The following is a 17,708-nucleotide window of genomic DNA, read 5'->3' on the forward strand; positions in this document are numbered from 1 at the left end:
GACGTTCTTGTTGTGTATTTGCCTCGTTGTCACGTCCAACGTTCCTGCCAAGTCAAGTAAAGTCTTTTTCTTATTTATTTATTTTTTTCATTTTTTTGACGAGTAGTTCTTCGGCCTCATTTTCACCCTCAAAATCATTTCACTGCCTCCAAAGTTCTCAATTTGCATCTCCCCCCCTTACCCCCACACCCATGAGAAGGAGATTTACACAAATAAAAATGTTTGCGAATATTCACGGCCGTTCCATTATTACAAAAACCGACTTTTTTTTATTATCATTATTTTTTAACACCGCCCGATTTCACCTCTTTCCTGCTTGTGGCTAACCTTTTAATGCACGCCAGTTTCATCGCGATCATGTGAAATAAATCATCGGGGAATATAAATGTAAATCATTTGGCAGTACGATCGCAAGAACAGAAGCCTGTTTTTGGACTATATAAATATTCTGTCTAATCGGAGAAAATATGGATGATGCTTGTGCTGAAATGACCACTTGCTGCGCTCCTGATTATTTATTTTCAACCTTGGCAGGGGCCGTGCCGCATCATGCCCGCTGCAGATGTTGGGCGACCCGCACATCCCCACCCGTCACCGCCACCAGCATCGCGATTTTTTTCACCAACGTGAGTAATGCAACACGCGCACCTCTTTGCACTTGATCTGTTCCGCCCGTCGGATCGCATACCGAAACCGGCGCCAAGTCTCCCGGCTAGCGGCCGTCTCGGTGTGAGCGCTTCCTGTCTTGAGTTGGCACAAAATGTGTGAAATATGAGGAGGTGACCCGCCGCCATCTGCCCGAGTGTGAAAATGTAGCGGATGATGCAGCTCCTTTACTAGTTACACTGTTGGGGAATAACAAAATGCATGAACTGTAACTACACTGTAATTACAAGATTCATGTAATTGTAATCCATTACATTCCTGGGAGAAAATATCTAATTAAATTACAAGTGATTTTGTAAGTTTTATCATGACAAATTTTAGGGGAAAAAAAACCTCATCTACAGACAACGCCTGTGATTGGCTTTCTCTGGTCACGTGCTGCTGTTGTCTCAAACGTGACATATTTTTCCAAATATGACCTCCAAGTGCAAATTTAAGGTGTAACGTATTTTAATCTGATATTTTGAAAAGGTTAGCCCCATATTTAAATTAATATACACAAAATAAGTTAACAGTTTCATTGTTATCATTATTTATTTATTTATTATTTATTTTTTTAATGGAACATTCACCCGTCTGGATTTTCTTATGAAGCAATATTGTCAAAATATTTCATATTTATCTTTGGGTCAACATGGTAACGCAATACTGCATGTGTATGATATATTTATATGTATGTTTGTATAATGCAACAAGCACATTTTTTATTCCGTATTTACATTTTATCATGTTTTTTTTATCAGTTCAACTGTGGAAAGTGGTTAAAAAATGATCTATGCTTTGAATCTACTTTTTTTCTTTAGGAAACATCCCAGAGTCCTATCAGTTATGTAATTGGTTATTACTATGTAATAAGTCATTGAAATACTGTTGTTGCACAGTTATTACATTTTTGAACAGGGTAATTGTCAACAGCCGCATTTCCAAAGTCGTTTTCCGCAGAGCGGTTGTACACCATTTAAATATGGATGCACACTACAAAGCCGCATCCTCTCCCACCCGCTGTACATATTTTGAAAGGAATTCTCAGTCTTCGCTGCCTTAACCCCGTGAAGACGCCCCCCCCTCGCTCCGTCAGCGTTGCCGATCGCTCTTTATTCCGGCGTGTTTTTGAATCAGCCCGTCCGCGGGGCGACGAATTAGATGTAAATTCGCACGTGGGCCTCGCTGTCAATCACGAGCGAGGCAATCGGCGGGCCGGGGAAAAAACGGTCGACGCGTCTGGCCGATAAGCGGCCAAATGTTCTCCGCCCGGGCTGTCTCGTAAGGGAATGTGAATAATTTTTTTCCGCTCGCGTCTAGACGCTGCACTCTTCTTGACTTTAGTGCCAAAGGACGCATTCCAATCCTAATATGTTTGCAAAGTGGCTCTCTTCAAAGCGTGCGTCTATTCAATGTTTTCAGCCCGCCAGCGTCATTGGAAATGCCGCGATTTATTCTGGAAAATGCGCCCTTAATGAAAAAACACAAACTCCTGTCGCTGTGACATGAATGCGCAAAGCAGTGCGCTTGCTCCTTGGTTACATCCATATTGATGAACATCTACATCCAATAAGTTGCTCCATTGATTCTTCATTATTCCAATTCCCGGGACCGTTCCGATGTGGCGCGGCGGCGGCGTGTACGCAATTAATTTACGTTTCTATTAAAACGGAACCATTAAAGGCACGCTGCAAAACAGTTCATAATTAAAGAATTGCTGCACAGCTATCAGGCGAAAGGGTCATTAGTATTGGCACCGTGTAATGTTTATTTTCCCGGGTTGAATTAAACAGTGCTTAGTCAAGCTTGTGTTGATGTATGCATGGAACAAAGTTCATTGTATGACTAAAGTTCATTGATAGTTAAAATATTCCAAGCGTTTGTCATCTGTTTCCCAAAAATATCTCAAATAATTGACCCCTCCGTGGATATTGCGCAATCCGCGTCACTGACCAATCAGAGGCCAGAGATCTGCATAAACCACGCCCCTTTTTGCTCCCGCCATTTTCTATGACAACATTGAATGGTCCAGTATAGGATTTGTTAAGCGTTTTATCGCGCATTTGGGTTCTTTAACAATAGATATGGTTAAGAGGTGTAGTCACGGACTTTGTAATAGTGACTGAAAGGCTAGTTGGCGGAGTTCGATTCGTACCCTTTCCAAAACCGAAGACGCAGTACGAAAAATGCTTTCGATGGATCAAACTTTGTGGAAGACCGCATCATCAACTAAATCCATCTAATATCAACCGGAACAGATATGTTTGCACGAAGGTATGCCTTATATTTGATTTTCAATACATGTCTCGTATAAATGAATTCGAAGTTATTCGCTAGCATAACATTGCTACGTGTGAACGATTGACACACTTATTCTTTGTTGAGCGATATTTAGCGATGATCGGACTGCACAAATGTATTGATTTCTTGCTGGCTCGCGGCCAGAAGCTTAACCAGACTGTGTTTGCACGAAGATATGCCCTAAATTTGATTTTTAATCCACGTCTCGTATAAATGAATGAGACGTTCTGCGCTAGCATAACATTGCTACGTGTGAATGATTGAATGAAATCAGAAGCACGGCGTCTCTCTCAGTTAAGAATGTATTGTATTTAGAATCTATAATATATCGTTGATTTGAATGAAATCAGAAGCATGGCGTCTGTTTCAGTTAAGATTGTATTGTATTGTATTGTATTTGCCATTTTTACGAATTGTTTGTCTTACGTCAGCGCACGAGGCGTGACGTCACTTCAGGAGGCGTGGTTAAGTGCCCTGTACGGAGGGGTCAATTGCGTTTGCAAGCAAATATGTGCGTATTTTGACTGACCTAGCTTAGCTAACATTTATGCAGGCTAATTGCGCGTGATTAAAGGTCCACTGTCATGAAATGCATGATTTTTAGTATGTTATTAATGAAAAACTGCAGCCGGTATGGACCCGTCCGTTTTTTCACCACAAAACATCTTTTCAAGCTTTTTGTCACTCCCGCCATGAAAATCCTCTGAAGAGGTTTGTTTTCGAGAAGAAGCAGGAAGTGATGTACAGGGCAGTAGCACACTCATGTCTGTTTATTCTAGTTTTACCTACTGGAAGGTAGCTCGTTGTTCATTCGTGTTAGCCAAAATGCCGGCTCGTTGTATTGCAGTCGGAAGGATGGATTCGCTCTTCATACTTTTCCAAAAGACTCGGTTCGTCGTGAAAAATGGATTGCACGGGTGCACAGAACATGAGCTTCGTGGGTTCCAAATGACAGGTAGGTGTGTATACAGCTACTAAAAAAAACAATAGTTGGGGGGGGACGTATTCCGTAAATCAGGGGTGCTAAATGTGTCAATGTGCACATCAGAAGGCTTCCGTGCAGCAGCCGCTGAAGGACGGCCTCGTGGATCGCCGCCGGTCTTGTCGACAATGCCGAGGTGGCCTTGTGGATGGCCGTCGACAAGGCCGAGCCGGTCTTGTGGATGGCCCGGTTTGGCTGCAGCGTCGTTGTCGCTCGGGGGCAGCGTTTTTTTTTTTTATCACTGCCACGCAGAGGTGGATCGGGCGGGGAGGTGGTTTGGACGTGATCCGCATATCATCTAAATATGGCTCGAAACGATAGGGTAATATTGCCCCGGTAACTTCTTCTTCGAAAAGAGGTTCCGTGTCAGAAGGGGCGTGTTCGTCTCCCATAGTGGGGCCCACAGCGTGTTTTCAAAGGGGAATGTCGAAGTGTGACATCACGGACAGAAAATGCAGCCGATGTGGCGACCACTTGGATGTCCAATGACACTTGCGCAACTTTGCGCATGGATGACGCGCTCTCCGCTCAAATTAATTTTTTCGTGGAGACATTGAAGTGAATAATTCTATATGTATGTTTCATGGCAATATCTATTTTAGAATGTTTATAGGGATGACACTTGACCTTTAATTGATAAGTGGACTCAAATATGCACAGTGGTAGACGAGGCAACGCTGTGCACTTACAGGAAAATAATCGGTACACGATGATAACGTCGCGCAAGTGACTAGCTTCACTAGGCCCTCATGACGAACAACCCCCCCCCCAACCCCCTACCCCGTCCCCCCCTGCAGTTACACCCCATGGACGTGATTATTTGTTTGTAGATTAGGATCTCGTGCTATTTCTACAATCAGCGGGGGACGCGACGCCGGGTCGTGCCGGACGCTGATTGCGCCCCGTATTGTCTCAAATCCTGGACTTCCGCGCGGCTTTAATGAAGAGCTCCGATAATGAGGACCGTTAAATGCAAAACAAGGCGGACTTTAATAAATGACCACATAATATTCGTTCCAAATCGGTTTTAATTACGCAGCCCTCGTTTGCAGGGAAAAGTTGTCTCAGGATTGCACTCGTTCTACTTCCGCTACAACCTCTGACAACTTTTTTTTTTTTTTTTTAATAATTTCATTGCCAGAAACTCCTGCTGCATGCTTTCTCTTCCCGTTTCTGTTTGCGGGATCGCTTAAACCGATTTTTATTTATTTCCGTGTCACCATGTAAACATTTACGGGCTTCCCCCGGTAGTAATTCAAGCCGATTAAAAAGTCGGCGGATACGTCACGGTCCGCTCCGTACAAATGAGTCGAGCATTTATACGTTCCCAATGCTGAAAGGTCAGCGCGCTCGTCGTTTACGCGGCTGTTTTTCACAATTCGACGCCGACCGCTCAGAGCGTCAGAGGCGCCTGATGGAAGCGAGAAATCTCGAAAATGGAATTAATTTTTTTGGGTGGGGAAAATGGCTTTGTCGCGTCTGCTTCTGGACTCTTCTCGTCACTGTTTCCACTCGAAAGGTCCGCTCCTCTCTGATGAGCGTTTCTAGCATGACATGACGTGATGGATTCTTGAATGTGGCATCTCACCGGGTAGATGGGTTGTGACTTCCTCACGGCTCGGGACGGGCCGAGGATGACGTTATCCCGACTGACAAGCTTCTCCGTTTCGGGCTGTAATCGCATTCCCGCATTCTCTTTTAACTTGCGCTCGTCCATGATTATTTTAACAATGGGTTTCAGAGTGGCCGCTATCTACTACGTAAGATAAACAGATGAGAAGTGAGAAGCGTAGCTAAATAAAATATCACTTTTGCGTGCTTTCATGTGCAACTTGTTCACTGCAAAGTAGCTGCAGTCACAAAGGTATTATAATGTACGATCTACAGTTCAAACATGGTGTTTACATTAAAGCCCCACTGACATGAAAAGCTTTTTTTTTTTTTTTTTTTAGTTTGTCTGCAGTCGGAATGGACCCATCCTTTTTTTCACCACACAAAATGATTTTGATTTTTGAAAATCCTCTCAAGGGATTTGTTTTGGAGAAGAAGCAGGAAGTGACGACGTCAGCAAGCGCAAACTCAGGTGGTCTCGTGTGTTTATACTAGTTTTACCTGCGGGAAGGTACCGCTTTGTTCCTCCGTGTTAGCCAAAATGCCGGCTCGTTGTATTGCTGGATATTGTTCAAACACTCTGGGGATGGATTTACTCTTCAAACTTTTCCAAAAGACCCGGTTCGTTGTGAAAAATGCATTGCACAGGTGCAAAGGACGAGAGCTTCGTGGGTTCTAAATGACACGTAGGTGTGTATAGAGCTACTAAAACAAAGAATAGTTTAGGGAAATCCTCTCAGAACGTTACGAAAGATCCATGTACCTAGTCAGGGGTGCTAAATTGTGTTGATGTGCCCGACGGTGCAGTGTACGGATTCGGCCGGGGTGGCTCATACATACTCTCGGGGAGTCTGCTGTTAGTTAGAAGTGATCCGCATATCATCTAAATATTGCTCGAAAGGATATATTGGAATATTGACCTGGTCACTTCACTCGATTGTGCAATGTTCTCTTCTCCGAAAAGAGCTTCCGTGTCCCACAGAAAGTGTCTCTACGTGTTTTCAATGGCGAATGTCTCGGTGTAACATCTGATGATGACCTTGCAGGTAATATGGCTCCCACTTGGATGTCGAGACTTCTGCAACATTGCGCATGGATGACACGCTCTCCTAACCCCCCCTCATATTTATTTTTTCGGATAGACATTGAACTGTATAATGTTATGTATTTTTCATTACAATATCTATTTTACAATGTATATAGGGATGTCAGTGGGGCTTTAAGATGACTGTATGTAAAAAAAATCGTGGGGGGGGGATCTCAGATGATTATCACGTTTTTGGAAGATTCTCATAGTTTTATTGACAAAATTTGTGTTAGTTTGTTGGCTATATTTGTATGTATATACACTTGGAAATAAAAACACACTGCTCCTTTGTGTACCACAACTGGAAAGTGAAAAGAAATCAGACATCAGGAAGACAATTGTGGACTTGCATGTTTGGTTCATCCTTGGGTGCAATTGCCAGGTACTTGGAAGTGCTGCGTTCATCAGTTAAATTAATAATATGGAACCACGAACCCCATGGGAAATTGCGTTGGTACGAAATCTTGCTTTGGTACTGTCATGAGCAAGGCTGGACCACTGCCAAGACGGGCGTGGCCTGGCCACCTCTGGCACTTGTCACAGCTGTTATGCATTCCGCGCTCTGACTATGTATTTAAGTTTGAATTTTTGTCATTGGTGTTGCCAGTTTGTTCCCTTGTGTCAGTGTGTTGCATTCACTATCAGTTAGAGTCCCCACCACTGAGAGTAATTGTCGTGTTGAGCTATCCTCTTCACAGCGATTCTGTGCCCTTTGGTTAATCCCGTCCTGTTATGCTCATTAGTTTGCCCCATAGTCATCAGACCTTGCTTTTTGTCTTTTGGATCCTGCTTAGCCTTGCGTATCTGTTACCTCTACCTTGTTTTGAACTGCTTTTTGGAATCTACCTGTTTCCGAAATAAAACTACGCCTAACATCATGCCCTCGTCTTTTAGTCCTGCATTTGGGAAATCTTGAATACATTTTAAAAAATGTAAAAAAAAAAAAAGAAAAATCGTCATTATTCTGGCATTTAACAAATACAAATAATTTTGCTATTCCTACTTGACCTGGAATCAGAAAAGTGAAATCCAGTTTCAGGTCAAAGGATTTAAAGAAAAAGAAAAGAAAAAAGAGCTTGTGTATTTTTATATTCTGTATGTAAACATCTGGTTTCAACTAAACCGCTGCTGGTTGCTCATTGGTCAAAACTTTGTCGCAAATGCACTGTCTATATTTGGTTAAAATCGTTTTCCTGTTGTGGCCTTGTGTAGATTAAAAAAAAAAACAAAACAGAACATCTTTTGTCATCCTCCAAACCGCTTCCCCCATTCTCGGATTAATTTATAATGTAGCCGCGCCCGTGACTTAATGTGCCGCGTCTTGCGTCATCGAATAAAATAAACCAAGCGACCCCCCGCAGGTAACGCGTTCACACTCAAGGTAAATCAACGGTCTGATGCCCACGCTTGAGTGCAGCAGCTGTGTGGGATACATTACTGCGTTAAATCAAAGCCAATTATTGCCATCTCATTGCTCTTGTGCCCCAAGAGGTGCGGTGATGCACGAGCGAATCTGCGCCGTCTCTCGGTGTGCGAAGGCGTCTTGGAATATGCAAATGATATTTTTTTTTTTTTGTCAATGCAAGGGACAGATTTTGGTGTTCTGATGAATGTTCTCAATACCTTCTAAAATCTGTATGGAAACGGAAATATATCAATAAAATATGTCCTGAGTGAAAACTTAAAGGGCCACTGTCATGAAATGATGATTTTTTTAGTATGTCATTAATGGAAGAAAATGTCAGCCGGTATGGACCCATCCGTTTTTTTCACCGCAAAACACGCTTTTGACATATGGTTTTTCGTAACTCCCGCCATGAAAATCCTCTCGAGGGATTTGTTTTCGAGAAGGAGCAGGAAGTGACATTCACATATATTTTAATTCACAGCTTAAAGTGCCACTGTCATGAAATGCAGGATTTTTAGCATGTTATTAATGAAAAAAAAACGAGCGCCGACATGGACCCATGCGGTTTTTTTCACCACAAAGCCAAGCTTTTTAGAACTCCTACCATGAAAATCCTCAAGAGACTTGTTTTTGAGAAGAAGCAGGAAGTGACATACATGGCAGGACCACCCTCAAGTGGACTCGTTGGTTTCTATTAGTTTTACCTCCGGGAAGGTAACTTGTTGTTCCTTCGTGTGAGCCAAAATGCTGACTCGTTGCATTGCTGGACATTGCTCGAACAGTCGGGAGGATGGCTTTACTCTTCATAAGTTCATAAGAGACCCGGTTTTGTCGTGAAAAATTGATTGCACAGGTGCCAAGGACGAGAGCTCAATGGGTTCCGAATGACAGGAAGAGGTGTATACAGCCACTTAAAAAAAAAATATAATAGTTTGGGGAGGATCACGTAATCCGTCTCTCATAATGTAACAAAAGATCTGCGTACGTATGACAGGGGTGCTAAATGTGTCGATGTGCGGGTCCCACGGCTGCCGCGTCGGCTCGCCGACGAAGGCTGCCGCGTTGGGCTCGCGGACGGAGGCGGCTTTGAACAACGCTGCCGACAATGGCGCACTCATCCATGTGCGACGACAATGCCGTAGAGCAGCTGAAAGCGCCGAAAATGAGCTACCCTAGCCGAGGCGCCGCGTAAGCTGGTCACGGCTTCGGCGAAAGCTGCTGTGTGGGCCTCGCGAACTGCGGCGGCTATGAACAATGCTACAGACAATGGCGGACTCAGCCGTGTGCGACGACATCGCCATAAAGCGGCCTGGCTTGGCGCCGTGTTAAGCCACCTTGGCGCCAAAAATGAGCCACCCCAGTCGAGGCGCCGCGTAAGCCGGTCAACGGCGTAAAGTGGCCTGGTTGACAAGGCCGGCGTCGGCTCTCCCTTGTTGACAAGGTCTCGTCGGATGGGGAAGCGGTTTGGCCGTGATCCGCATATCATTTAAACATGACTCGAAACAGTAGGGTAATATTGCCAAGGTAACTTAACTTGGTTGTGAGATGTTTTGTTCTTCGAAAAGAGCTTCCGTGTCACAAGGGGCATGTTCGTCTGTGCGTTTTTGATTACAATATCTATTTTAGAATCTTTATAGGGATGACACTTGACCTTTAAACATAAATCAAAGTCAATTAGGTTAGAAACTCATCTGTTATCATTGCTCTTTGTTTTTTCATTTGCCCTCGGGTTTGCTTTCTGGAGAGTTGCTTTAGTATAGAAAAGAGGACTCGCGTTGTTTTGTTTTGGGGTTTTTTTGGGGGTCCTTTTTGTGTGTTCCTTTCAAGCGTCAATCGGCACACTCCGACATCAGCTCCAGCACTTAGGCGCAGTGTGATCGAGGAGGCTTTGCGGGGACGGCGCTACAGGGGAACGGGTCAGAGCGCTGTCCTCTGAAATGGTGGCAGCGTGGGTGAGCTCATGTGTCCAAAAGAGAATGCGGGACTGAATGACGAGGGCGGAAATGGCGGTTGAAAAAGTGACGAGGCGGCGGTGGCGGGTGGGGTGGGGGGGAGAGGAACAGCTCGGCAGGATGCCACGCCGAGCCACCAGTTGTCTCCGGCGAGACGCACTGGAGGTGTGTGTCAGGTCGATTAGTAGTACAGTGCTTACATTTTCCCCCTGACTTCCTTCATTAGTGTTTTTGTCTGCAGCTTTGAGCTTTGTTCAAAGAGTCTGCTTGTTGAGTCAGACGGCAGAACTTTTGGTCTTCACCGAGGAATCAAGTCGGGGTGCCAAACGTAGGACAAGGTCACGTCTTTGCCTCAAACTTTCAAGGGTTTTTTTTTTGTTTTGGTTGTTAACATTCATAGAAGCGCTTAGTGAGATTCTGGTGGCGGTTTGTCAATCTACTCCGAGACGGCCCGATACAGACCACTTGCCGCAGACAATAATAGTCCTAAGAAGATAATTCCCCAATGATCGTGCGATTCACTTGCCCATTTTGCTTAATTCCGCCGTCATCGATCACCCGTAATCTTACGAGGAACGCAGTTTGCCGTATTCAAGGGTCGCGTCGCGACCGACCAAATTCGATGGGAATCTGCTGAATCCACAGATGCGCATCGGACTTGATAAGAATACTCTGACGGCGGACGATTCTGAATTGCAAAACCACTTGAGTGTGTAATTCTTCATTAATCGCACTTTTCGGAGTTAAGCTCCGTCTTTTCAGAGGCGACGTTTGACGACAGATGTTGGGAAGTTTGTTTTCGCGGAATAACAGCGACTTTGTTTGAGTCCACCTGCTTCATTAGCATACCAAACAAACCCCTCTAACGCTTTTAGTTTTTGTGAAGCCGCGCAATTACCAGCCTATTCAATTCATCAAAAATTAAGTTCCTGGCAGCGACTCTGAAGCCACTTTAAAAGTACTTGGTCTGGTAATCAACTGTATTTTTTTTTTCATGGTTAACAGTGTTTTGTTTTTAACCCCCCCTCAAAAAACTCCACGACCATTCGTCACGTGGTTCCGGTGAACTGATTGGAGTCTTAACTGAGCGGATAAACTGCCGTCACACTCAAAATGGTGCGCTCGGCTGTCGCGGACCCTTCGCATCAGTTTGCTTTATTGGTTCTGTCTCACGCCTGGAGATATTTATATCTTTTTACAGCCGTAGTGGCCATCAAAACAAAAACAAAAAGCCTTTGAGGGAGAGGGAGAGAGAAACATCCGGAAAGCCGGGTATAGCTCAGTAAGGCTGGATACGGTCTGGGATACAGACACGGGATATATGCGGGGGGCTTTGGCGGTGGGGGCATCCTTGAGATCCATCTCCCACCTCAGCTTAAAGCCTCAGTAGCTGGGTAATGGCTGCACGGCAGGCACTTTTTAGAGGTGACAGCGCGGGAGATGAGAGATCTGGGAGTGGCAAAGCCGAAATGAGAGGCGATTTCCCCTGCGGACGCCTCTTCATTTAGGTCCTCTGGAAGGTATCGGCGTCGCGACTGCCGCTGGGGACCCTGACGAAAACAAGTAAATTGCTCCCTACAGGAACAAGGCAGCGCTAGTAAAGTGGATGTGACAATATGTAGAGTGCCGTCCCTGCCACTCTGTTTCCATTCGACTGCATACTATCTTTGTTTAGTGTGTGGGGTCAAAGGGCAAGTGACCCCCAAAGTTTTTAAAGCAAGAATACTTTGTGTCAGCAATAGTCAAAACACAGTACTACATTTTAGGCTGCTCTTGTGCTGATTTTGGTGGAAACTGCATAAGATGTCGATATACAGTGAAGAAAATAAGTATTTGAACACCCTGCTATGTTGCAAATTCTCACTTAAAAATCATGGAGGGGTCTGAAATTTTCATTGTTGGTGCATTTCCACTGTGAGAGGGATCATATAAAAAGAAAAATCCAGAAATCACAATGTATGATTTTATTTATTTATTTTTTATTTGTGTGATAGAGCTGTAAATAAGTATTTGACTACCTGTCTATCAGCTAGAATTCTGACCCTCAAACACCTGTTAGTCTGCCTTTAAGAGTCCACCCCCACTCCATGTATCATCCTGAATCAGATGCACCTCTGTGAGGTCGTTAGCTGCATAAAGACACCTGTCCTCCCCAAACAATCCGTAAGACTCAAACCTTTAACATGGCCAAGACCAAAGAGCTGCACAAAGACACCAGAGACGAAATTGTACAACTCCACACGGCTGGAAAGGGCTACGGAGAAATTGCTAAGCTGCTTGGTGAAAAAAGGTCCACTGCTGGAGCAATCATTAGAAAATGGAAGAAGCTAAACATGATGGTCAATCTCAATCGGAGGGGAGCCCCATGAAAGATATCAACTCGTGGGGTCTCAATGATCCTGAGAAAGGTGAGGAATCAGCCCAGGACTACACGACAGGACTTGGTCAATGACCTGAAAAGAGCTGGGACCACCGTTTCCGAGGTGACTGTTGATAATACACTGTGACGTGCTGAAACACAACAGCTGTCAAGGCCCGTCTTGCCCGTCAACTTCGAAAAGCGACTCGCCGCTTGAGAAACCAGGACCCCCCTGAACTTGCCGCCATCTTTAATTGATGCCGGAATACCGGAGGGACATTTTAGGGTTAGGGTAAATGTTTAATATCTGAAATTGCAAACAAAGGCTACTGTACCAAATATTAACATTGGTTTTCTCAGGTGTTCAAATACTTATTTGCAGCTGTATGAAAACATTGTGATTTCTGGATTTTTCTTTTTACATCTCTCTAACAGTGGACATGCACCTACGATGAAAAATACCTTCATGAATTCGAGGTGGGAGAACTTGCGATATAGCAGGGTGTTCAAATACTTATTTTCTTCAGTGTATACTTTATGTGGGCTACCATCCTGAACGATATATTCAGCTTTTAGTCCAGTGCTCCATCCACCTTTTACTTCCTTCCTGTCCTGCCCTCTATCCATCACTCCACTGCCCACCCTTTACTTTTCTCCCCTTTCCTCCCTCCCATTCTTTTCTGCTGTCCATACTTATCCATCCATCATTCCTTCCGGCCAACCCACCCATCCCGCCTCGGCTCCGTCTCACAGCCATCCTCCTTGTAGCCATTTATCCATCATTCCCGTTGTCTATCCATTCATCTCCAGTTCCTCCATCTTCCCATTTACCGCCTTCATCAATCCATCTCTTCTCTTCTCCTCCCCGTTCCTCCACGGCCCTCAGTAATCCTTCCTTCTGAGCTGCCACCTTTCCTCAACTGACGAGAAGGTAATCTAATTCAGTGGAAGTGTTTATCTTGTATTTTCCATCTAAAAAAAAAATAATAATCAATCCTCTGCTGTCCATCTAGACACAAGTTCGGAACGAAGCTTTTTATGAAGTGTTCCGGGCTCGGTCCGTGACAAAATCGCCGCTTTAACGTTCGAGTAGGTAGCGTAACCGAAGGCGGACGAGGCTCGACATCAAAGCTGTCATCTCCCATTGCGAGGGGGGAAAAAAAAAAAAAAAAAAAGCCTCGGGAGCGGAACAAATGCCGGCGCCGGGCTCGGCTCCCTGTTTCAAGACGGCGAGGACATCGTCGCCGCGGCCTCTCGCGATTTGTTCCCCATTCAGTGCGGAATTAAATCCTGACCCTCTCAACAGGGACACATGGTTTACCTCTTGATACAAATACTCGTGTGAGACTCGCTCCATTTACCTGAAACGACTCCGGCTGAGTTCAATTTGTCGGCGCTTCCGGTGCATCTCAGACTAATAATTGAGTTGCGTTCATTCTTCCTGCATATTTTTTTTCCACGTTACCTAATTGGACTTTGTGAATTCATGAAAAGAAATATTAAATCCTCGCCGACGTTTTTACTCGGGATTTGCTTTCCCGCTTTCTTCGGACGCAAGTCTCCATCAAAGGGAAAGCGCACGACCGCGTGAAAGCCGGAGTCCCCTGAACTTGCCGCCATCTTTAATTGATGCCGGAATACCGGAGGGACATTTTAGGGTTCGTTTAACTCGGCGAAGACGAGAATTAGAATTCCAAACGACGGAACGCACTGTAAGAACAGTCAAAAGGCCGTGGGCCTCCCTTTAAATGTGTGAAATGAATATTATATCAAGGCGTAAGAGGTCCTTAGTGAAGCAATATGAAATTGAATTACTAATACGAAGAGGCATATATTTAGAGACGTGTAAAAATCGGAGCGCGAGACGCCGCCCCCACTCTTTATTTCTTAACTGATGGCGCATCGTGACGTGCTTCTCGAGATCCGTTGACACGCGACCAATTAAAATCCGTCCCTTCTTTTCTCCGCGGCGGCGCAATAATTCATTAGTTATGATTGTTCCTTTGCTCCCATGAATACAGAGCGTCATTTCCCGTGGAAGGAAAGATAAAAGAAAGCATCTTTTTTTTTTTTTTCTTCTCTCGCCAGCGAACGACAGGAAAAGAGAGCTCTTGACGAGTTAATGAATCAGTAGGGGATAAAATCAACAGTAGCGGCTGTGCGGTTGCGTGGTGTAAAATTCAATGATTTAAAAAAAAATATGGATGGTGGGGGGAAAAAAACTTGTACATCCATGAAAAATGTGGAATAAGCATACATGGTTTACATCCTACTTGTGACCAGTGGAGGTGCTCGGTCTCAGCGAATGGGAATGACCTGTGGGGTCCCTCAAGGGTCGGTTCTTGGACCTTTCCTGTTCAGCCTGTATCTGCTACCGTTGGGTCAAATTCTTCAAAACTTTAATTTTGACTACTGTAGCTATGCAGATACATTATATTATATTTAGCAGCGTCTCCGGATGACTACAGTTCAATTGAGGTTTTGTGCCACTGTCTAAATTAGATAAATAACTGGATGAGCCCAAATTATTTCAACTAAATCAGAACAAAACTGACACAATTGTTTTTGCCAATAAAGAAAAAAGAATTGCTGTTAGTAAGCACATGGACTCTCTGTCTTTAAAGACCAAAGACCAAGTCCAAAACCTTGGTGTTCTGTTAGATTCCGACGTGACTTTCAACAATCATATCAAATTAATCACAAAAACTGCATCCTCCCATGTAGAGTCAAGTCTTGTATGTGTCAAGGAGACTAGGAAAAGCTCGTCTATGCTCTAATCGCAAGTAGACTTGACTACTGTAATGGTCTTCTGACTGGACTCCCCAAAAGAGTATTAAACAGCTGCAGCTCATTCAGAATGCTTCAGCTCGTGTTCTGACCAAAACAAAGCGCATAGAACCCCAATCCTAAAGTCCTTGCACTGGTTTCCAGTCATCTTTAGAATAGATTTTAAAGTTCTGCAACTGGTCTATAAATCACTAAATGATTTCGGTCCTGAACACATGAAAGAAATGCTGACGGAATACAAACCCAGTTAAGATCTGAGATGGACTGACTCAGCTCAAATAGTGGAGCGCGGAGTCCAAAGCAAACATGGCGAAGCAGCATTTAGCTATTATTTTGCACACACAATAATAATAATATAATAATAATAATAAGTTGCCAACAGAGGTGAGGTCAGGCACAAGTGTCAATGTTTTTAAATCCAGGTCAAAAACTCTTCTTTTTTTCGCATGCTTTTTAGAATTTATCCACTTTTTGGTCGTATTACTTGCACTCCATGTGGCTTTAATTTAATTTGAATTTTCATTGTTTTTGTCCTGTTTTACACGTTTTATTTCTTTGTTTTCAAATGCCTTTAATCATGTAAAGCACATTTGAGTTACCTCGTGTATGAAATGCGCTATACAAATGAATGCTTTGCTTTAGTTTACCCCATAGTCAGTGATTTGGATCTCGCCTAGCCTAGCGTTTCTGTGGCTCTGCCTTGTCGGACTGCTACACCGTAATGACCCAGTTTCTGGAATAAACCACATTGAACACTATGCCTCTGCCTCGAAGTCCTGCATTGCATGTATGAAATGCGCAATACAAATACTTTTGCAGCAAGATGCTATCACTCGAGGTTTCGGTTCACTTGTGTTAGAACATTCCACATGTAAAACGATGGATCTCGTGGCTTTATTGGAATGTCTTATCATGGTTTTCTTAGATGGGTTTGGGCGCTTTATTAGCATTCTGTGTTGTGTACTTTTTTTTTGTACGGAGGGAATATTCTTGCTCCTTCCCCACTGCCTGCTTTCATGAGTTTGCAGTATTTAAAAGGTCTCCGTCTTCATTGCTCAGTCTGACTGCAGGAAGCCGATGGAAACAATATATCTCCCGGATTGCCACGGTGCTCTGCTGTCAGTCAGCTGTTTCCTTTTAACAGACCCCCCCCCCCCCTCAATCGAATCTGCCGCCAAGATGGAAGATGCATTTGATAGGAAAGGCCAATGTTTGCGCCGGCGGATCTGACACCCATCTGAATGGGTCACGGCTGTGTTGTCGTACGTCTCCTGCTGAGATGGTTTTAGGGGCTTTTATTAAAACCGTAAAAAGGACGTATCGACGGCGGGCGCCTATATTTCACCTGGCTCCCGTGTGAAAAGCGGCTGTGGGATGCCGGCTGGCGTCCTTGCCTCGTTGGCAATGAGTGTACGCGCACGCCTTTGGCCTGCGGTAGAGCAACACGGATTGGGAGATATCCCAAATACGTTCAGAACCATGGACAGTTACCACCAGACTGCAGACGAGTAAACTGGGTGGAACAATCACTACAATATCACCCAGAAATCCTTTTTCTAAGCCGCTTATCCTCACAAGGGTCGCGGGAGTGATGGAGGCTATCCCGGCTATCACCAGGCAGGAGGTGGGGCACACCCTGAGCTGGTTTCCAGCCAATTGCAGGGCACATCGAGACAGACGACAGTCACAATCACACCAAGGATACTTGGGCCAGCGTGCTGAAAAGTCTCCTTGTGCTTACATGCGTTACTACCAGGGGAATTCTGGGTACGTAGTAGACAGTTACTAGCAAAGTAGTTCCCCTTCTTGTACATGGAGCGAGCGAGCATACGTTAAATCCTAACCGTGACCCAAACCTAAGCTTAAAACAAAAGTGTACACACCTGTACGTTCGCTGTGTTCAACTTTGTGAGATGTCCGTAGCAAACAAGAACGCTTGGCGACGAGTTGTCGAAGGGCACATGTTGAAGTTTCAGACTGGCCGGAAGTTTACAAAATATACGCACATGCGCATTAATCACAAGAAGACTTTTGGGCACTGGGAGCGCTCAGGCCATCATACTGGGTTTTGAACCCCAATCCACAGAACTGTGAGGCCAAGGCCCTAGCGAGTTGAGTCACTGTGCTGCCACTACAGTATCAATACATTTTTAGGCGTGAGATATTGCAATATTCCGTCAGTATCCACAGTGACCGATAAGCCCACTTGATTTCCTCCCCACATGATGTAAAACTTTTTTTTTCCTTAAGAACTGGAACCGTGCACCTTTTTGTTCCCCTCGGTGTTTGGTGTAATTTCAGGCTTTTCGACGTGACCTTGACTCAAATCCATCAAGATGATGAACGTGAGTTTCAAAAATCCGATGATCATCTTTCCCCATCTGCTCAGCTTTGCTGGCGGACTCATTAGAATTAAAAGCTTGTTCCATTAGCACCCTTCCAGCACCTATAAAAGGAGGCACGGCACCTTTGCCTAATAGCAAGAAGTAATTATCATAAGTGTGTGCCGCTCATGCAGGAGGAAATAACTGCCCCCAATCCTGCCGTTTCCCGCCATTCCATTGCCCCCCCCC

At 44.5% G+C, this 17,708-nt stretch overlaps 1 long non-coding RNA gene across 4 annotated transcripts in view; it reads left to right on the plus strand.

Moving 5' to 3' along the window:
• LOC133493523 (uncharacterized) overlaps positions 1 to 17,708 on the plus strand; it is a 182,035-nt gene that overhangs the window by 58,319 nt on the left and 106,008 nt on the right. For 2 of the 4 annotated variants that reach the window (XR_009793031.1, XR_009793030.1), the window contains exon 4: positions 535 to 626. This is a non-coding gene — a long non-coding RNA (uncharacterized LOC133493523). Of the gene's footprint in view, positions 1 to 534; positions 2,401 to 6,588; positions 7,351 to 17,708 lie in introns of those variants that run through there. The other 2 variants (XR_009793032.1, XR_009793029.1) reach the window with 2 other exon arrangements.

The sequence above is a fragment of the Syngnathoides biaculeatus genome, chromosome 20 (genome assembly GCF_019802595.1).
Source record: "Syngnathoides biaculeatus isolate LvHL_M chromosome 20, ASM1980259v1, whole genome shotgun sequence".
NCBI classification, from domain to species: domain Eukaryota; kingdom Metazoa; phylum Chordata; class Actinopteri; order Syngnathiformes; family Syngnathidae; genus Syngnathoides; species Syngnathoides biaculeatus.